The sequence below is a fragment of the Symphalangus syndactylus genome, chromosome 4 (assembly GCF_028878055.3).
Source record: "Symphalangus syndactylus isolate Jambi chromosome 4, NHGRI_mSymSyn1-v2.1_pri, whole genome shotgun sequence".
NCBI lineage: Eukaryota > Metazoa > Chordata > Mammalia > Primates > Hylobatidae > Symphalangus > Symphalangus syndactylus.
In genome coordinates this window covers 85,718,614-85,740,968 of record NC_072426.2, presented here as the reverse complement: position 1 = coordinate 85,740,968, position 22,355 = coordinate 85,718,614, and the positions used below count along the sequence as shown (strand labels likewise).

The window sequence follows — 22,355 nt, the reverse complement described above, 5'->3', positions numbered from 1 at the left end:
TGTTTGATAGATCTCATTTTATGTTTTTCAAAGCAATGGTTTTTTTTTTTTTTTTTTTTTTTTTTTTTTTTTTTTTTTTTTTTTTTTTTTTTGCAGAATTGAATGACTGTGGAGTTTGGGGAGAAATAGAGGCTGAGTGCCAGCTTTTCTTCCTCCTCTTGGAACTGGCACATCAGCTTGTGGAAGCATGTGGAGCTTCTGTGGAGTCCTGGGGCACGGACAAGTGGGAATCAGTCAGCTAATAGTTCAGTAGGGCGTAGGGAGTGAAGCTTTGACTGCACCCAGGAGAGCTGTAGAAAAAAGTCACCATGAGATATTAAATGTCATCACTTTCAGATTATTTCATTATATATATATATATAGGAATAATTTTAAAAGCCACTTGAGAGATCAACTGAAGAGGTGTGGACAGAGTTTATGCACAGAGATACACATATTGAAAACCACCAACTTTTTCAGCAAAAAGAGAAAGCTGCTGTGCCAGATGACAGAATCCAGTGGAGAAAAAATTTAGCGACAGGGAGATCGTGGTATAATGCTAAACCAAACAAATATACAAGCCTACACATAAAGTAGCATCTCAACCATGTAAAATTCAAGAATGAGGCCACAATTTTTAAGTATTTTCAAATACTGCAGCCTTTCAATTATCAGTTAATGGTATTACATATGAGTTATCATTTCTTTCTTATTTATTAGTATTTTTAAAGATTTTCTGTAATAAGAGTGCATTATTTTCATAATCAGAAAATAAATTATAACAAAAATGTCATAACAAGTCAATTAAGTGGTAAGTGGCCAACTGGAGGAAGGGTTTCTACATTTAGCAAATAAAAAGATAGAATGTTCATTGCATTTGAATTTTGGATAAATGACAAATAAATGTTTAGTATAAGTATATCATAAATATTGCCTAAGATATACTTATGTTAAAAAAGTATTTGTTACATCTCTGAAATTCTAATTTAATTATGTATTTCTTTAATTTATCTGATAACCCTACCTGGAGGGGAAGGTGAACAGGCCCAGGCCAGGTGGGAGATTTCAAGCCATCCTGAGAGCTCCCGTGCTACCCAAGACACAGGCTTTGGCTTGGCTTCCCTATGCCAAGCGATGGAAGGCACCATCTACGCAGCAGCCATGCTCTCTCCTGAGTCCTCAGATCAATTGTCTTCTTATTTCTGGACTTAAGTACAGCTGCTCCAGCATATACACCTACTTCATGCAAATGATAACAATGATATTTATTTGTGTTGCATGCTAACATTCTCAATGGGCATCATATTACTAATCACATGTGTGGATTTTTATCTCTGATGGGTCACCCATCAAGTGTCAGATCTTAACACAGCTCCTCTAAGACAGGGTCTATTCTTAGTCCCATTTTGTGGCTGAGGAAACCAATGCTCAGAGACGACAGAAGCTTGCTGCAGGGTCTGGTCTCAGAGCCCGCTGCCCTGCCCCCACTGAGCCTGGTGCAGGAAAGCTCTTCTCTGTGCTGTGCTCTGTCACTGTAATCTTGGAAGCAGCCCTGGGAGATGGCAGCCCTGGGAGATGCCTACCGTAGGAAAGCCAAGTCCCCTCTGCCCCTCCCCCAACCCCAGCAGGATCCCATTGGTTTCTTCTGATCTTTCTCCCTCCCTCTCTGCAATGAAGGTTTTTGGAATCTGCTGGGTCTGCTAGATCCTCTCACTATCTCTGAACCTCAGGCAAATCACCAGAGCTCCCAGTGCATCAATACTCTCACCTGATTCAGAAACATGAGCTTGGCTCTCAGTGCAAACACCCTTCCCACCGGGTTGCAGCATTCCCAGATGGCTTTTAAGTGGGTTACAGTGAAAGTTTCTTCAAAAGCATCTCTTTCCCTGCTATCCAGGGCTTTAACTGCTGATTAATGATTTATAACATAACAAACAGAGAAGTGTTTTTTTTGTGATTGAATTTCTGGCTTCGGCTCTTATCAATCTTATATTGTCTAGAAAAAACCAAGATCGTGACTTCTGAGGAAAACCCCCAGATACATCTCATTGTACTTATTTCTTGATGAAATCCTTAAACTGAAGTCTTGTTGTGAATACATTGTTTCTAATTTTTCTTATTTCTTTGAGTCCCTTCAAGGCCTCTCACCAAACCAAATCCTAAAGCTTTCTTGGAAATCCAGAAAATTAAGTGAAACAAGAACACTGTAGAATATATTAAATGGTCTGGCACAAATTAATGAAAAGCTCTTTGCTTGTAAAAGAAAATAAAGATTCAGTTCACTCAAACAAGGAAAGCTCTGTGGCGAAAGCCCACATTTTCCATTTGGCTTCAGCACCTCCAAGTGCAGTGAGCGGTGAGTGAGCAGCTCAGTATGCGTATGCCACTGTCTACACGGGTGGCATGAGGAACAAGAGTGGCCCAGCACAAGGCAGGGGCTGCTCAAGAACGGTGACGGATAGAGAACACCATGTTCATTTTCTGCATGAGGAGATGGATCCTCCCATGCACAGAGGGGTCCAGCAACATGCCCAGAGTCTCCCAGCTAGTAAATCATGAAGCTGGACCTGACCCCAGACCCTGAGCTTTCCAGCACATGGCTCTGCCTCCCTCATGGGCCAATGTCTCCAAAGTCTAAGGAAGGATCGATCCTTTAAAGTCAGAATGTACTTCAGTTCAGAGGTTTTTGAACCCGGGGTTGGCTCTGAACCATCTCCAGGGCCTGCCTTTGGGCTGCCCTGGAAGCTTTCTTGGCACCTTCAGTCATCACTGGGCTAGCCCCCATCATTCCTATCTCCCTCTGAACTGATTCTCTTTTCCAGCTTCAGCATGAGGGAGAATGCCAAGGTCATAGACCATGGCCAACAAGTAAACTGTGAAGATTTGTCCCCTTCACAGTGTGGTGACCTAGGGCAAGTTATTTGACCTCCAGGACTCAGTCTCCTTGTCTGCAAAGTGGGTATACTAATGATCACTTCCAGGACCGTTGCAAAGATTTATGAGACACTGAAGATGTTCAGTAACCTCGTCCATCCTCCGGCTCTTTGCAGGCTCAAATATTTCAGATAAACCAGACACTGAATGAGTAGGAGAAGGAACATGTGAAGAAAGCCAGGGGCCCACAACATCGCTTTCTTTGCACAAGATACTGCAGTTCTACTCCTAAAAATGATCCTCCAATAAGACTATATCTAGGGTAGAAGCACGCCCAATGATACTTGGTATCTCTCTGTGGTCAATGATAGGACTAAGTTGGACATGAGAGATGCTATTCTCAGAATTAAGGGTCAGGGAATACAATGTGGTGACTGCAACCTGGTGCTCAGCTACCCATTAAGAAGCTCTTTAAAAAGTAAAGTCGTGGTGACATTCAGGGATGGTAGGGCAGCCAGTTCAGCTGACAGACACTCAAAGCTCTATGTGGGATAGTGGAGGAGCCTCAAACTGTTCCCTGGCCCCGGCCAGAAGGAAATGCCCATGCCAGGCATCTTGGGCATGGTGTTCTTGCCTCTCGCCTGGCTCCCCATCCAATCTGCAGCCCTCTGCCAAGGATTGAAATCATGGCCACCTCCACTTCCAACACCCGCTCTGTGGCTGTGCCAGGAGTTGGGCATTAGCTCCCTTTCACTTATTTGTAGAGGATGAATTATGCCAGGGTCGTGTTAACCATCATTTGGAGATTATTTTTGGAGACAGAAAACTCTTTAGCAGCAAGCGCTGGAGGTTATACAACGACTGTGTGAGGGAGACTCTTGGATACTCAAAATAGACCTTCCAAGGTGAGGTCATCATCAAATGGTGCTCTGGGGACAGAGTTTACGGACTCACCTTTGGAATACCGTGTGGTGAGCGTGCCGTCACCCCAGCCAAGAGCAGGGCCTGCTCTAATGCAGCTGGGCTCGCCCTCATTTATGTTGGGATGGTGCTCAGTGTGGATTGATGGAAAGAGGTGGAGCAGGATCCAGAAACATCCACTACCTCACTCATGTTATCTCATCGCACAAGGGATCCAGTGTTAGGGAGACCCAGGGCCTGGCCGTGGACATTTCACATGTCCAGTTCTTTTTTAACCCTTTTCTGCAATGTGCTGTTTGGTCTGTGGATCCTGTGGCTGGTTCCCACATGCTTGTGTTTCTCTGTCTTCATGATGAGAACTGTAGCTCTAGATCTTTGAAGCTTGATTTTGCTTGGGGACCCACTGCATGAGAGCACTGCATCATAGGAAATGTTGTTAAGTTCCAAATATCCCCAAGAGAGCTTCCCTTACAAACTGCAGAATAGGACTTTGCTCTTTTCAACCGTTAATGAGGTCTAAAATTTGAAAGGCCAGCCAGTGAATATCTAATGTTTTCAACTGAATTCACCCCATAAGAATTATATTATATGTCTGTATTAGTCAGCTAGGGCTGCCATAACAAACTGCCACAGACTTGCTTGCTGAAAACAACAAAAAATTAATTATCCCAGTTCTGGAAATGAGAAGTCCAAGATCAAGGTGCCAGCAGAGTTGGTTTTTTCCCAAAGCCTCTCTGCTTGGCTTGTAGATCCCATCTTCTCACTGTCCTCACATGGTCTTTCCTCTGTGTGTCCATGTCTGTGTCCCAATCTCCTCTTCTTATAAGGGCACCAGTCATATTGATTAGCATCCACTCTAAGGACCTCATTTTAACTTCATCACCTCTTTAAAGACCTTGCCTCCAAATACAGTCCCATTCTGAGGTTCTGGGAGGCAGGGTTTCCACTATGAATTTGGAGAGGGTACAATCCAGCTCATAACAATCTCAACACTCAGTACATAAAGATAACTAACAAAGGCCGGGTGTGGTGGCTCATGCCTGTAATCCCAGCACTTTCGGAGATCGAGGCAGGTGGATCACCTGAGGTCAGAAGTTTGAGACCAGCCTGGCCAACATGGTGAAACCCTCTCTACTAAACATATAAAAATTAGCCAGGTGTAGTGGTGCATGCTTGTAATCCCAGCTACTTGGGAGGCTGAGGCAGGACAATCGCCTGAACCCGGGAGACAGAGGTTGCAGCAAGTCAAGATCGTGCCACTGGACCAAGGCCTGGGCGACCAAGGGAGACCCTGTCTCAAAAACAATAATAATAATGATAACAATAATAATAATAATGAGATGTGAGTTAAAAAACAGAACAAAACAGTACTTACCTGATATGGTTTGGCTGTGCCCCCACCCAAATCTCAACTTGATTTGTATCTCCCAGAAGTCCCACGTGTTGTGGGAGGGACCCAGGGGGAGGTAATTGAATCATGGGGCTGGTCTTTCCGTTGCTATTCCTGTGATAGTGAATAAGTCACAAGATCTGATGGGTTTATCAGGGGTTTCCGCTTTTGCTTCCTCATCATTTTTTCTTGCTGCTGCCATGTCTTGCCGTTCACTTCCCACCGTGATTCTGAGGCTTCCCTGGCCATGTGGAACTATAAGTCCAGTTAAACCTCTTTTTCTTCCCAGTCTCAGGTATGTCTTTGTCAGCAGCAACAAAACGGGCTAATACATTACCTTTACGATGTGGGAGACCATTTGATCTTTGCTATTCTATTCTATTTTTTTTTAAATAACCCTGGTTATGGCCCACCAAAATGATTTCATAATCCACTAATGGTTACAACCCACAGTTTTTCCAGATCAAGGCCAAACCCTGAGAATACCTATTTCCACTCTGATCTAAGGAGCTAAGCAAATACTAATCAGAATCAAAGCCTTTATCTTAATGATGGGGGAGCTGAGACAATGGATAGGCTTGAGCAGGCCTGGTCAGGGAATGGTGGTTACAACAGTGGCCCCGGTCTGGGGACCAGGGGTTTGAGCTTCTTCCAGAAAGAAGGACGGCCAGGCAGGATCAGGATGGAGGGGGAGCGAGAACTGTGTCTGAGACACAATGCTAGGGGACAAAACCAGGGGACCATTCACAGAGCAAGTGCAGGCCAGAGAAAAGAAGGAGCTGCCAAGAAGGCGAGACTCAGGGCAGAGGCAGGGACAGAGGGATGAGCTAGAGCCACATGGCTGCAAGCATCCTAAAGGTCAGAGCTCATCTATGTTGGGGATGGTGTTGGCACAGGCTCGGTCCCTGCGTGCTGTAGACTACAAAACAAGTGTTGCCCTTTTAGGTCCACTTCGTCTCGTTTGCCTTTTCCATAGAACACAGGGGAGCTCTGGCTGAGTCCATGTGACAGGACACCTCACAACAGAGGGGCCCTGGCACTTTACACTTGAAAAGTTTGGGGAAGCCAAGGAGAGGAGGCTTTAGCTACTGGTAAATCACCAGAGAAATTCAAGCTGCAGAGAAAGCCATTTCTAAAATTCCAAAATGGTCATCCCAGCATTATGCCAATTACCTTCCTAAAACACAAGTGCCATACACCTAATCCCTTGATTGTGTGAACACATACTGTTTCCTGATGGAGTATATAGTTATTGCTTTAGAACAGAGTAAAAATTCTTTAACATGGGATTTAAGCCCTAAGGATTTTTTATGTCATCGTCCAACTTAAATCCTTCCAGCTTCTTAATTTGTCATTTGTACTCCCTGCCACTTCCCACTGTACATACATATTTTAACATCATGGTAATAATACCAGAGATATGGTGCTCTGCTTTTTAAAAATAGCATAAAATAATTTCAAACAATAAAATACATAAAAAGAATTGAAACTGTTTTTAATAATAAGAATTGCAAAATAATCTAATATAAAAAGAGCCCAAAAAGAGTATATGTACAGCTGAAACAAGAAAAATCCAATAGACATCATGAATCTACCACCCAGCTTAAGAAACAGACCTTTCCAAATGTACTAGAAACCCATAATGTCCCCTTCCTCAGTTATACTGCACCTACTCCCTGCAAGCGACTGTCATCCTGAATAATGTCTTCATCACCTGTTGCTTTTCTGTGTTATTTTCAAACAGCATCGAACTTTAAAAAATCGTATTTTGTAAATTCAAGTTGCTGATGTTCAGAAATGCAGTGTGACTTTCGTGTTTTGAATTTAAAAAATTCAACTAGTAAATTTGTCTCTTAGTTCTAAAAAATTATCTGTGGTTTCTTTGGGGTTTTCTATATAGAAAATCTTAACATCTACAAATAATGACGCTTTGTTTATTGCTTTCCAATCTCTCTTTTATTTCTTTTTTCTTCTTACTGCACTGGTTAAGCCCTTTAATACATTATTGAGCAGGAAAGAGAAAAGCAGGCATTCTTGCCATTTTTATGATCTTAAAGGGAATGTCGTAAACATCTTTACATGTGATTTGCTGTAGGTTTTGTTAGGTGCTCTTTAGTAAGTTAAGGAAGTTCTTCCCATTCTTGTTTTGTTACAAGTTTCGTTTTGTTTTAAGTCATGAGTGGATGTTGAGTTTTGTCAAACAGATCTCTGCATCTGTAAACCTGAGCACGGACTTTGTGCCTTCGATCTGTTGATGTGATGTGTTACACTAATTGATTTTCAAAATTAAACAACTTTTATTCCTGGGATAATCTCAACGTGATTATGATGTATGATTCTTTATACATTTTCCTTTGTGTGTTCTTTATGGCAGTTTTATTTCGATGTTTTCACTTTTATTTATAAAGAAACTTAATCTGTAGCTTTACTTTCTTGCAGTTACTCATCTGTTCTTAGTATCAGACATATGATAGCCTCATAAAATGAGTTGGGATGTGCTTTCACTTTTTCTATTCTTTGGAAGAGTGTGGGTAAGATAAAACTATTTGATCTTTGATGTTTGATAGAAATCAACTGTAAGGCCGCTGGGGTCTGGGGTTTCCTTTGTGAAAGAATTTTAGCAACTAATGAGGCCTCCTACATCTTCTTGAAATAATTTTAGTAAGGAATTTTTTAGATATGTATCTTTCTCGTCATTTATTGCTATGACATTGTTCATGACATCTCTTTGTTACTAGTTCATAGCATTTTTTTTTGTCCTTTCCTTTTGTGCCTTATTTTGGATGGAGTGCTTTAAAATCAGATTCCACTATTATCCCTCTACTTGTTTTACAAATATAATTGTCTATTCTATTAGTGATTATCTTAGCTATTTCAGTATGCACATTTAAGAATGTCTAAAGCTTATCAATATCTACTGTCATCTCAACTGATATACTTGATATACTTCATTTCAAGGTTTATTGCTTTCCACAAGTGGATGTACTGTGAAGCTAATGAAATATGAGTTTTTCAGGATGCTTCATTTTCATGAGCTCTTTCTAATCCACTGAGCCTAATTTTGCTTTTTAAAATTTGGTATTCTTTTCGTTAACAAGGCACATTTTGTACATTTACAGTCTCACAGAACCTGGATTGACCCCTGATATTTTCAAACTATTCTGTGGATTTCTAACTTCTGTGCCAGCTAAGCATTATATTTAAAAATATATTATTTGTGGCTGGAAGCGGTGGCTCACACCTGTGATTCCAGCACTCTGGGAGGCTGAGATGGTCAGATCACCTGAGGTTAGGAGTTTGAGACCAGCCTGGCCAAATGGCCAACCTGTCTCTACTAAAAATACAAAAAATACACACGCTTGGTGGCAGACGCCTGTAATCCCAGCTACTTGGGAGGCTGAGGCATGAGAATCATTTGAACCCGGGAGGGGGAGGCTGCCGTGAACTGAGATTGTGCCACTGCACTCCAGCTTTGGCAACACAGTAAGGCCTCACCAAAAATAAAAAAAGAAAGAATGAAGAAAGAAAGAAAGAAAGAAAGAAAGAAAGAAAGAAAGAAAGAAAGGGAAAGAGAAAGAAAAGAAAAAAGAAAAAAATAATAATTTGTATTGTATCGGTTATTTCATTTGTCTCGGCAGATCTAAGGGACCTCACTGCTGTGGCAGGGACTGAGATCATGAAACTTGCTACTCGACTGCAAACATGGCCATTTCTTATAGAAAAATTAAGATATCAAATAGTGGATCCCAAAGCTTTTGAGGACAATGAATTATGGCATCAGCTCCAGGGAACAGAACCAGTTTCTAATCAGGGACATTCTCTTATCCCAGAGCAGGAGGTTCTGCTGGAGCCCAGGTAGATTTCAGCAGTTGTAATGTACCTCCCTTTCAACTCCTTCTGGGTGGAAGTGTCTATTTAGTTATTCTTCTGTCTCTGTCTCATGATTGTATTCTGAATTAGGAATGAGGGGCAAATAATTTCTTTTTTCAGTTTTTAGGTCTCTGTGCCTGACTTAGATGACAAGATCCTGAACTTTAAAGAGCTTAATGTTATAATGAGATGAAACTTTTGGGTCTAGCGGTGAGAACACTTTGCCAGACGACCCTGCTTTGGGCTCAGGAAAGCCCTTGACCAGAGCCTTGCTCTGCTTCCTGGGTCCACAGTCTGCTCTCAGAGGCACCTGGAGCCACTCCTAGTTTTTGCTCTGCATCAAAAGCTAGTGGGGATATTTCTGGAAAGAGAAGTCCATCCTGGGATTTCTTTTTTCTGAACGTTAAATATAGACATTAAGTATAAACACTAAATAAAATAAATAAAAATAAATATTAAATATAAATAAATATAATAAAAATATTTTCCAAGGTGTTAATTCATTTTAAAACAAATAACTGAATAAAGTATCTTTGGGTGTCTGCTAGAGTTAATTAAATTACCTATTTAATTTCAAATATTCATGCCCCTCTTCATATAAATAATTATTGGAGGGGGCTTATGAAAATTGGTATGGGTTAAAAAAGAGTGAGTGGGGCTAAGAGAGTAGAAATAGTAAGATGAGGCATGAAATATGCTTTATAAGAGTCCACACACAAAGGGATCTTAAAGTGTTTCTGGGACTCCAAGCAACCCACCAGAAAAGGAAAACAGGATCCTGTGACATGAATTACAGTGTCCTTGATATAAACAAACTGTAACGACTGCATACTGCACTTTATGCTGCTGATACTTGAGACCCACAGCCCTGTCACTGTATAGGGCCAGGGACAGCGTCCTTTACCAATATCCTCACAGAGTTAGCAATGGTGGGTTTCCCAGCTGCCTTTGAGTTTGCTTTCCACATGTCTGCACTTTAAGCAGGAAGCACACTTTCGTGAAAAGAGCTCCACGGGAGGGGCTCTGAGAACGAGGTCCATGCTGCTCTGGATTAATCCTTCGCCAAATTCTCAATGAATAATTTTTGCTCAACTTTAAATGTGAGGTGATGATGTTTTCAAGGTTTGACTCCCTGATACTTGCAGTGAAGCTGGCCTCCCTTGCCTTTTCGTTTGAAGGATGACAAAAAAATGCTTAGTCAGAGTGAATCCCAGATTCCATGCTCTGCAGAGAGCTGGACAGCTGCTTAACCAGGACACCAGCCTGAGAGCAGATCATGCTGCCTGTCCCACCCCTGCCCAGCATCCAGGGCTGACCTCTCTCCACTGCACAAGAGGCTTCTGGAGGGCCAAGCCCATTGCTGACTTGCTCACTGTTTATATTGGTCTGCAGGGGTTGCTGTAACAAAGTGCTGCAAGCTGAGTGGCTTAGAGAACAAAATGTATTGGCTTGAAATTCTGGAGGCTGGAAGTCTGAAATCACAGTGTCATCAGGGCTGGTTCTAGGCCACTCTCCTTGGCTGTAGATCGCCATTGGCATATTCACATGGCCTTCTCTCAACTGTATGGCTGTCTCCAAATTTCCCTTTCTTATAAGGACATCACTCCTCCTATTAGATTAGGGCCCATTCTAATTACCTCACCACACCTCTGTAAAGTCTCTATCTCCAAATAAGGTCACATTCTGAGGTTCTGTGTGTTAAGATATCAACATATGAATTTTGGGTGAACACCATTCAACCTTAACACCATCATAGCTCCAGTTCCTAACACAGTAAAAAAAGCAACTGCACAGCACTAAAAAAAATTTGGAGAATAATGTATGAAGACATAAATTGGAATCTATTTTATCAATAGACAGAATGTGTTCAAGGCCCAAGATTTTAATATTATAGCAATAATTCTGGGCTGCAAAATTTAAAATAGATGTTACTAAATGCTCATGTTTGTCATAAAAGGCTTAGCAAAGTTTAGCAGAAGATGTCTAACTTTAAGTTATGTGACTTCCTGAGGAACACCCCAAGATAAACCTGTTATAAAAAGTACCTCTTAGCAAATGAATGAGTTGAACTTGCACCTACACAGGGTCATTACCCAAACATATAGGCACACCATGGAGATACTACAGGTTTGGTTCCACACCACTGCAGTAGAGTGAATATCTCAATAAAGCAAGTTGTATTCATCCATTTTCATACTGCTATGAAGGAATACCCAAGACTGGGTAATTTATAAAGAAAAAGAAGTTTAATGGACTCACAGTTCCACATGGCTGAGGAGGCCTCACAATCATGGTGGAAGGCAAAGGAGGAACAAAGGCACATCTTACATGGCAACAGGAAAGAGAGCGTGTCCAGGGGAACTATCCTTTATAAAACCATCAGATCTCATGAGAATTATTCACTATCATGAGAACAGCATGGGAAAACCCCATCCCCCACCCCATGATTCAATTACTTCCCACCGGGTCCCCCACATGAAACGTGGGGATTTTGGGAGCTACAATTCAAGATGACATTTGGGAAGAGACGCAGCCAAACTATATCACAAGTCACACAGGTTTTTTGGTGTCCCAGTACATATAAAAGTTATAATTTACAGTATACTGCAGTCTACTAAGTGTGCACTGTCTAAAAAACATACCTTAATTTAAAAATCCTTTGCTGCTAAAAATGTTAACAATCGTCTGAGCCTTCAATGAGTCATTATCTTTTTGCTGGTGGAGGGTCTTACCTCGATGTTGACGGCTGCTGACTGATCAGGTTGGTGGTTGCTGAAGGTTGATGTGGCTGTGTCAATTTCTTAAGATAAGACATCAATGAAGTTTTTAGCATCAATTGAGCCTTCTTTCAATGAAAGATTTCTCTGTAGCATGCAGTGCTGTTTGATAGCATCTTGCACACAGAACTTTCAGATTTGAAGTCCATCCTCACAAACCTGATTTGTCAAATCAGTTCATGTAATATTCTAAATCCTTTGTTGTCATTCCAATGATGTTCACAGCTACTTCACTAGGAGTAGATTGCATTTCAAGAAATCAGTTTCTTTGCTCATCCATAAGCAACTCCTCTTTCTTTCGAGTTTAATCACCAAAAATCAGCAATTCAGCCACGTATTCAGGCTCTGCTTCTAATTATAGGTCTCTTGCTATTTCCACCACATCTGCAATTACTTTCTCTACCAAAATCTTGAATCTTTCAAAGTTATCCATAAGGTTTTGGATCAACTTCTTCCAAATTCCCATTAATGTTGATATTTTGACCTCCTCTCATGAATGACGAATTCTCTTAGTGGCATCTACGATGATGAATCTTTTCAGAAAGTTTTCAATGTATTTTCCCCAGACCTATCAGAGTAATAATCATCTATGGAAGCAATGGCCTGACAAAATGTATTTCTTAAGTAGTAAGACTTGAAAGTTGAAATTAATTCTTGATTCTTGGGCTGCAGAAAGGATGTTGTTTTAGCAGGCATGAAAATAACATTCATCTCCTTGTACACCTCCATCAGAGCTCTTGGGTGACCAGGTACATTGCCAATGAGCAGTAATATTTGGAAAGAAACCTTTTTTCTGAGCAGTAGGTCTCAAAAGTGGACATTAAATATTCAGTAAAGCATGCTGTAAATAGATGTGCTGTCATCTAGACTTTATTATTCCATATATAGAACACAGGTAGAGATTTAGCATAATTCTTAAGGGCTTTAGTATTTTTGGAATGATCAATGAGCATTGTCTTAAATTTCATGTCACCAGCTGCATTAGTCCTTAACAAGAGAGTCAGTCTGACCTTTGAAGCTTTGAAGCCAAGCATTGACTTCTCTCTACCTATGAAAGTTTTAGATGACATCTTCTTCCAATCGAAGGCTGTTTTGTGTACATTAAAAATCTGTTGTGGCTGGGTGCAGTGACTCACGTCTGTAATCCCAGCACTCTGGGGGGCCGAGATGGGTGGATCATGAGGTCAGGAGTTCAAGACCAGCCTGACTAACATGGTGAAACCCCGTCTCTGCTAAAAGTACAAAAATTAGCTGGGCATGGTGGCTCACACCTGTAATCCCAGCTACTCAGGAGGCGGGGGTTGCAGTGAGCTGAGATCATGCCACTGCACTCCAGCCTGGGCGACAGAGTGAGACTCCGTCTCAAAAAAAAAAAAAAAATCTGTTGTTTAGTGTAGCCACCTTCATCAATGATCTTAGGTAGATCTTCTGGATAACTGGCTGAAGCTTCTCCATCAGCACTTGCTACTTTACCTTGCACTCTATGTTATGAAGATGGCTTCTTTTAAACCTCAAGAACCAACCTCTGCTAGCTTCAAAACATTTATTTTGCAGCTTCCTCACCTCTCTCAGACTTTGTAGAATTAAAGAAAACCTGGGCCTTTCTCTGGGTTACACTTTGACTTAAGGGAATGTTGTGGCTGGTTTGATTCTCTGTCCAGACCACTAAAACTTTCTCCATATCAGAAATCAGCCTGTTTTGCTTTCTTATCATTCATGTGTTCACTGGAGTAGCACTTTTAATTTCCTTCAAGAACTTTTCCTTGGCATTCACAGCTTGGCTAACTATTTGGCACAAGAGACCTAACATTTGGCCTATTTTGGTTTTCAACATGGCTTCCTCAGTAAGCTTAATCATTTCTAGCTTTTGATTGAAAGTGAGAGAGTGTGGGCCAGGCGCGGTGGCTCACGCTTGTAATCCCAGCACTTTGGGAGGCCGAGGTGGGCGAATCACGAGGTCAGGAGATCGAGACCACAGTGAAACCCCGTCTGTACTAAAAATACAAAAAATTAGCCAGGCGTGGTGGTGGACGCCTGTAGTCCCAGCTACTTGGAGAGGCTGAGGCAGAAGAATGGCATGAACCCGGGAGGCGGAGCTTGCAGTGAGCCGAGATTGCGCCACTGCACTCCAGCCTGGGCGACAGAGCTAGACTCCATCTCAGAAAAAAAAAAAAAAAAAAAAGAAAGTGAGAGAGTGTGACTCTTCCTTTCACCTGAACACTTAGAGTTCATTGTAGGGTTATTAATTGGCCTAATTTTAATATTGTTGTTTCAGGGAATAAGGAAGCCTGAGGAGAAAGAAAGAGACAGGGGAATGGCCAGTTGGTGGAGAAGTCAGAACACACCCATTTATCAATGGAGTTTGCCGTCTTGTATGGGCATGGTTCCTGGTGCCTCAAAACAATTACAATGGTAACATCAAAGATCACTGACCACAGATCACCAAAACAGATGCAATAATTATGAAAAAGTTCAAAATATTGTGAGAATTACCAAAATGTGACACAGAGACACGAACGAGCACTTACTGTTGGAAGAATGGCACTGATAGACTTGCTTGACCCAAGGTTGCCACAGACCTTCAATTTGCAAAAGCATGCAACGCCTGCAAAGCGCAATAAAGTAAAGAGCACATAAATAAGGTATGCTTGTAGTTAACATGAAAGGAAAGCTTCCAAAATGATGACTTGGGTTTGAAAGGGCTGGTCTTGATCTAACACTAAGGAGACATCTGGTGAACTACCCGGCCTCATAATTTTAACATGAGCACTTCTGCTCCAAGCTGTCTGTGCCATCACAGCTGCAATTGAGAGGCATTCCTTATTCTCCTTTCCCCACCAAAATGTAAATAGCTGTGTTTATTTTTTCTGATTGAATGGGTAATGCATGCTAACTGTAAAGAAGATAACTAACAAATCTGAAAACTAAAAAGAAAATGTTCATTATAAACCTCTAGAAGTTTGTGATAGCAACTTCACAATGAAACTATATCATTCCAAACATTTAAATTAAATATATCAAATATGACATATATTTATGCAAATGGGATAATACAATATGCACTATTTCATCACTTGAATTTGGCACGTGATAAATCATGACCGTGAACCATGCTGAAACCTACTTGGTAGCATTGTAGGATGTAGCTCTCCCTAGAAACCTGGCTCTTTACTGAGGAACATGCAGCATTTCTAGTTTCTGCTACTAAAAATATCATTTCATAAACCTTCAGGTATGTACACATTGGTATGATCACCCAATAATTTCCTAATGAAGTGCCCAGAAGTAGAATTGCCACATTAAAATGAATACATATTATCCTACAGATTTTTACAGTGTCCTTCAGAAATATTGTACCGGTACTAACCCTTACCAATAGTCCTTGAAATTGTGTTTGCCCACAACTTAAACTACATCAGATGTTATTGTTTTTAAATTTTGCCAATTTGATGGATAAAACTAATATCTCATGGTCAGTATAATTTACATTTCTTTTATAACCTAATCTGTGCATTGGCCACTTGCCTTTTTTTCCTTTTTGAGTTTCTTTTTTCATTTTTTATGTTTATTATTTATTTGTCAATTTTCTCCCCTACATCTTCTCCATTGTCCCTTTCTGAAACTTCAGTTCATTCAATTTTGGATGTATATTTTGGTTTTTCTTTTGCTTCATATTGTGTGAGAATTCTCTATTTTCTAGAATGTCTAATGACTTGCTATCTTGGCAATTATATCTCTAAGAAGTCTATCGTTCTCAGATTGTTCTCTTTTCATAGTCCCTTCTTCTTGCTTTAAATAAATAAATATATAGATATATTTGCTGCTTCTTAATTAGCTTATTTATTTATTTATATCTATCTATCTGTCATCTATTATCATCATATGTAGATACATCCTTTAATTATTTTGGCTTCCAAGAGAATAGGTTGAAATATCAGCACGATCCGTTTATATGAAGTTGCCCATATTGTGCACAAGTTCCAGACTCTGGAAGTAGTTTTGGAACGGATGGAGGGAGAGAGGTATTACCAGGTTTGTGACTGCCTTATAGTTTCCAGTGTCCTCAGTTTCCTTTTTCTTCACTTTTGAAACATTTGTCCATTTTCACAGAAGCCGTGATTACCATATTAGTTAGAGTCTGTTTTGGCACAAATAATGCAACGCATTCAAGAGCAGCTAAACATATTACTATTACAGGGTGGACATTGTTGTCTTTCCTCATGTGCCTGGGATCTGGTTCAGAGGCTCAGGACTGTCAGAACCATGATCTGAAATTCTTGTGGCCTTTCCTAAATGGTTGCAAGATGGAAACACACTCTTGTTTTCTGGGAGGGGGAGAGTGAAGAGATAAGGAAGAAAGAGTAACACTTAGAGCTGGAAGCAGAAACTGCCTGCTAATGCTGCTGTCATCGCATTGGCCATTTAGAACAATTTCCCAGCATCCCTGGGGTTTGAGGTGATCATGTGACACCGTGACTGGTGCAGACACTGCTAGCTTCCTATGTACTGCCCGTTCTTAACTTCTTTCTTACTAATATGCCTCAGAGTTTTGCTTAGTCTGTTTTTGTTTTGGTTCCTGATAGATTTTAGGACTTTTCAGAGTGACCTGTTAATTACCTTATTTTAAAACTCCCCAACAGTGCTTAGCCTAGGCTTGAGCGCACAGCAGGTGTCCCCAGTTCCTGGAATTTGGTTGGCTGCCAGTCAAGAACTTAATAAAACATAGCTACTACTTCTTGAAATTTTCCTATGCCAAGTACACTTCCAAATGCATCACATATATTAATACATGTTATCCCACCATAGCCTTATGAGATAGATATTATTATTATTACACCCATTTAACTGATGAGGAAACCAAAGCACAGATTGGCTAAGTAACTTGCCTGAAACCACACAGCTAGAAAGCAGAAAGGAAAGAATTGGAATTTGATGGCAGGCAGGCTGCTTCCTGCACTTGTTCACTACCGAATTGCATTAGTAAATTAAGCCGTAAGTGGCTTACACCTTCAAATCTTCATTACATGATGAAAAGTGATAAAAAGCAAGAAAATATACAACTATTTTAAACCTATACATTAAGGGGAAACTGACAGCCATGTAAAGTCAAGGAGCTAAAAAAACCTTGTTGCTACAGACGTTCCATCCTTCACCTCTCGTCCACGTGGATCACACTGAAAACCTAACCACCTTCTTCCTCATTCATTCTGTGTTTGTGGAAACTTCACAGTGATCAAAGCTGTCTTGGGGTGAAGGGTGAGCCCGGCCGTAAAGTGAGCTCTGTGAAGACTGCTGCCTTTCTTCCAGCCCAGGGCTGTCAACACAGTGGCTGGGGAGTGTTGTGTGACTCTCCTTTGAAGCAATAGGTCCGTTGTGCAATTTCCATAACATGGCCTAGTGAGAAGACGGAAGCCCAAAGGGCCCAGTGTAAGCTCATCCAGAAACTAGGAGACTGCAGTTCCACATCTATAAAATAAGGCTAGCTTGGATTTCTAGGAAGGAAGTAGTTTATAAAATTAGCAGATAATGTGTAGATTGGCAGGCACAATGGGGGTGGATTTTTCTCACCAAAGAGAGTCTTTGATCTTTGCATAGAGCCAAGGTGGCAACTCTAGCAGCCTAGTTTAACTTCATTTCACGATCTGTGACCTTCTTGGTTCCCAAACTTTCATGTAAGGTATTGCCCATTTAACACGGAAGGAGACCTAGTCATGGCCTCTGGGAACTGGAGAAATATGTACAGTGCTCCAAGGCTCCATGAAAATAGGCAGACCCAGGGATATGACTCTCCTTTTATCTGTCTCTTCAGAGCCCTGCTCATCTTCTCTAGTCTCTTCTATGGCCCAACAGGAAATTAACATGCCCTTTGTTCTCACAGCGTAGCAGCTAGGGTAGGCTAAATTGTGCTGCAGTAACAAAATACCTCAAACTCTTTGTGGCTTACCACAAGAAGTTGATATCTTGGTCTCATAAAGTTGACTGCAGATCTAGGTAATTCTCCTCCATATTTAGCAAGTCAGATTGTTTCCTTCTTTTGGCCTTTCCATTTCAACACTAAGCAATCCCAAACTGGTGCGGATGAAGAAAGAGGTGGAGGGTCAAGCAGCTGTAGTTAATTGCTTGGGCCTAGGAGTGGCACTATTTCTATTCATGTTTCTTTGGTGAGAACTATTTACTTAGCCATACCTAAATTCAAGGAATACCTTATGATTCTCTGTGTAACTGAAAGGAGTAAAGTACTAAATATTGGTGAACATTAACTCTTTTGATCATACAGACCAAAGCTCTCTTCATTTGCTAAAGAGTTCCATCTGGCTAAACTCTGAGCTATTACATTTGTGTTAGCCAGATTCAGGATTATGAAGTCTTGGTGAGGAAGAAACTTGGAGGCCATTAGTCCAGTTTATCCCAAGTCAGGAACCTTGACGTTAATCCTAACAAATGATTATCAAGCCTCTCTTTGGACACTTTCACAATGGAGTCTCACTATCTTATGAGCCAGAAAATTCCATGTTGAGACAGCTCTTTGTAAAATTCCTCTATGTTCTGATCCTGTCTACCTTCCTGGCAGGGCCAGTCCTCAAGTCCAATTCTCTATGCTTAATAAAACTGGCTCTATCCACACCCACTGTCCCATGCCTGAGGCCATTGGCATTTTCCATTTCATCTCCTCCTTGCTCGGTTCCATAGCCTCAGTTCCCTCCACCACCCCTCCCATGACCTCCAATTTCTCCCTGTCTTGGTCACCACTCTGTATGTCACCTCCTTTTAGTGTGGTATTCAGAACCTCTTTGTCTGATGGTTGTCAGATAAAGTGTTATCACTGATCTTGTTCGAGGCGTTGCATGATTCTAGCAGTGTCACCTACGATAGCATTACTTTTCCCAGCAACCACATCACACTCTGGGCTTATATTCCAACTGGAGCTATTGGGATTTGAAGTCTAAAACTGACCCCCTCTTCCCTTCCAAGGTTCTGTTCCCATGGCTTATAGGCAAAAAGAGATGTAAATAAAAGTGACAGGCTGATTAATGGTTGGGCATGCATCCCAAGATTGACAAAAGGCAGGCCTCTTTGATTTAAACTGGAATAGAGAATTCACCTTGAATTTTTGAGGCTGAAGGGTGACCGCAGCTCTCTGCATCCTATATTGAAGACAACTGGGAACTAATGCAAGGCTGACTTAACTCACTCATTTGAAGGTAAAGAAACTGGAACACACACACATACACATTAGAAGATGGCCAGGCCTGCCTACAGAAGATAAGCCCTTGGCCTGGCCACTTATGCTTAGACTGCAGAGAAGGAGGAAGATGCTTCTGGCTCCTCTACTGGCCTTTGAAGCAAGCTGTGAAGTAAATGGGTGAAAAGACATGGTAGCCCTGTCCATTAGCTAAGGGCTCTGAGTAACATGCTTTCTTTCTTTCTTTTTTTTTTTTTTGAGGCTGAGTCTTCCTCTGTCGCCCAGGCTGGAGTGCAGTGGTGAGATCTCGGCTCACTGCAAGCTCTGCCTCCCGTGTTCCCGCCATTCTCCTGCCTCAGCCCCTGAGTAGCTGGGATTACAGGCGCCCACCACCACGCCCGGCTAATTTATTGTATTTTTAGTAGAGACAGGGTTTCACCGTGTTAGCCAGAATGGTCTCTATCTCCTGACCTCGTGATCTGCCTGCCTTGACCTCCCAAAGTGCTAGGATTACAGGCTTGAGCCACAGGCTTGAGTCATCTTTATTTAAATGTCTACTAGACCACTTCCCAATCTAACAAGATCATTTTGAATGATGATTTGATGATCCAGTAGATTAATTTTTCCCCATCCCAGGTGGTGTTGACTGGTTTTGTGTTATGCAGTCTAATTAGGGGTAGGTTAAATTGTCACTGCAACACAGTTTAACCTACCCTGGCTCTGTGCTTTGAGAACAGAGGATATGTGAGTTTCCTGTTGGATCAGAGAAGAGACTAGATGGGCTGGGCAGGGATCTGGTGAGACAGGAGAGCAACAGTTACGGATAAGTGGGACACACATCTTAGTATCTCTAACCAGGCTCATGCTCCTTGAGTATCATTTTTAGCTATAAATTAATATGTCACATAGCACAAGATTAAAAAAATAGTATTTGAATGCGTTCTGCTAAAATTTTACTAATAGTAAAGCCTTCCCAAAGAGGATATGGGATTGGTTTGTCACGGCTTGTTCTTGGTGAACCCCTGTTGGCTCACCCTTTCCAGGTATGCCACCATTTTCAATGTAATGGCTTCACTTAGAATCTGTCTATGAAGGAGTATCTTGTCTTGTCTTTTGGAGTCCACCCTTTGCTTCTTTATGCTCACCAGGACAACATCTGTCCATCTACCTCTTTACTAGGCTGATAGATTTTTTTTAACATTCGAAAGGCTTTTGCACAAGAAGAATGGTTCTATTTGTACATCTTGAATTTGATAGGAAGTTTATGAATATTAAGATTGTAATAATAAATATTTTTACATGATGATAATATTTCTTCTAATCATATATTTCTAATATAATCTTTCACAATTATGAATACAATAAATTACACATTTCCTAATGTTTATACATCATTACAAATCTATTTGATCAAACTTTCCACTTAATAAAAAATGCAGATCAAATATATGAGATTCTCTTTAATGTCTTACATGCTTTGTAATAGTGGTTAAATATCTGAATCTCTTCTGAGTACTGCCCAATCTAGGTCTCCTCTCTGCCTGAGTGCATGGGAGGAGCCTGTGGCCCCTAGCAATCTGATATAACTCCTTGGCCAATTCTGGCTGAAGGGCTGACAGCAGAAATGAAATGTGCCTCTTCTAGCTAAAACACTAAACTGCTAGAACAAGACCTTCCAGTGGTCTTTTCCTCTGTCTCATGGTATTGGTTGTTTTTAGCTACGTAACAAATTGCCCTAAAACTTAGGAGTGTAAGACAACAGACATTTGTTATTTCACGGTTTCTGTGGGTCAGGAATTCAGAAATGGCTTCGTTTGGTGGTTCTGGCTCTGTGGTCTCTCCTGAGGTTACAGCCCAAATGTACCCTGGGCTGCAGTTATCTCCAGAGCGGAGCCGGAGGATTTGCTTGTATGACTGCTCACTTACATGCTGTTGGTGCAAGGCCTCAGTTCCTCACTGGCTGTTGGAAAGAGGCCTCCACTCCATATCACATGGACCTCTCCTAGGACTCATTGAGTAGCCTCAAACATGGTAGCTGGCTTCCCCAGGAATGAGTTATCCAAGATAGAATAAGGCACAAGTCACCATGCCTTCTATGACTGGTCTTGGAAAACACAGGTTGTTACTTCTGACCTATTCTATTCATCAAAGGCAAGTGACTAAGAACAGTCCACACTTAAGGGGAAGAAGCTCAGTCTCCAGTTTTTGAGGGAAGTATAAAATAATTTGTGAACAAAATTTTAAAACCATCACATTGAGTGACTAAACAGGCCGCATTTTCTGGATGAGGCAACTGCTAGGCTGTGGAGCCCCTGTCAGCCTGGGTTCCTGAGTGACCTGGTGGAGCAGAGAGCCCTTTGCTGAACTAAGATAGATATGAAGCACAAAAAAGAAATAAACCTTCATTGTATCAAGTCATTGGAATTTTACCTACACTATCCTGACTAGTAGTCATTTTAAGACATAAACATAAATAAAATCACACTGATAATATGTAAATGTGGTTACAAAATTATGAATTCTCTGTGTTTAAATGATTTTTATTTGTATATCATTCAAAAAGTTTCATTTTTTACACTCACGTAGGGCTTCAGTAATTCTATGATATACTAATAATCACAGCAGATCCCAAACCAGGTGCATACCATTTCAGGAGAGAAGAAGTTGCAGATTTTGGTCCAGGATAAGTCTGTTTGTTTAAAGTGATCCAAACCAAACCCCTGATTGAGTGCCTTTTGATAATAAAGTTCTATTTGTTACATTTGGACTTTTAAGCCTCTGCCTTTCAAAAGCTAAATTCAAAGATTTAATTTTTTAAAACTTGGTGTCTTTCCCAGAAATGATGTATTGTAAAAAGTTTCTTATGGCTGGCTGGCAGTACCTAAACTATTGTCCTGTCATTATGATGAATTAGCCTAGTCTATAAATATTAATTGGAAACTTATGCATGCCTTATCAATATTACATTATAATTAGTGGGGTCATCTTGAGGTTCCATCTACTAAGAGATGAGAGATGGAGTGTGTGCAATGTTTAGCTAATTAATCATCTTAAAACACTGTGAAATTCTCTGTTTAATTGGTTGCTGTGTAGGATCACAAGAGCAATCAATTGCTTGACTCCCTATACTACGCATGCTTGGGGGGGTTATTTTAGTTTATTTATAGTTCCTTGTGTTTATTCTTTCTTATGCACAGAGATAGTGAGAAAGATAACTCTACACTTTGTAAATGGATATATGCTCAATAGAGAAATGTAAATACAAACATAAGTACTTTTCTATTTATTAAAGCAATAAAACTAAACAAATCCTAACATGTGCATTCTTTTGCACACATTATATTAACTTTGCTTTTTCAAA

At 40.8% G+C, this 22,355-nt stretch overlaps 1 long non-coding RNA gene across 1 annotated transcript; it reads right to left on the bottom strand.

Annotated features, from left to right (window-relative positions):
* Positions 1 to 39: 39 nt before the first annotated feature.
* LOC134736408 (uncharacterized) lies at positions 40 to 21,046 on the bottom strand. The gene is made up of 4 exons (XR_010120408.1): positions 20,921 to 21,046; positions 14,340 to 14,416; positions 1,004 to 1,218; positions 40 to 290 (listed from the first exon to the last, which is right to left on the bottom strand). It is a non-coding gene; the product is annotated as an uncharacterized lncRNA (long non-coding RNA).
* Between the last annotated feature and the right edge of the window lie 1,309 nt (positions 21,047 to 22,355).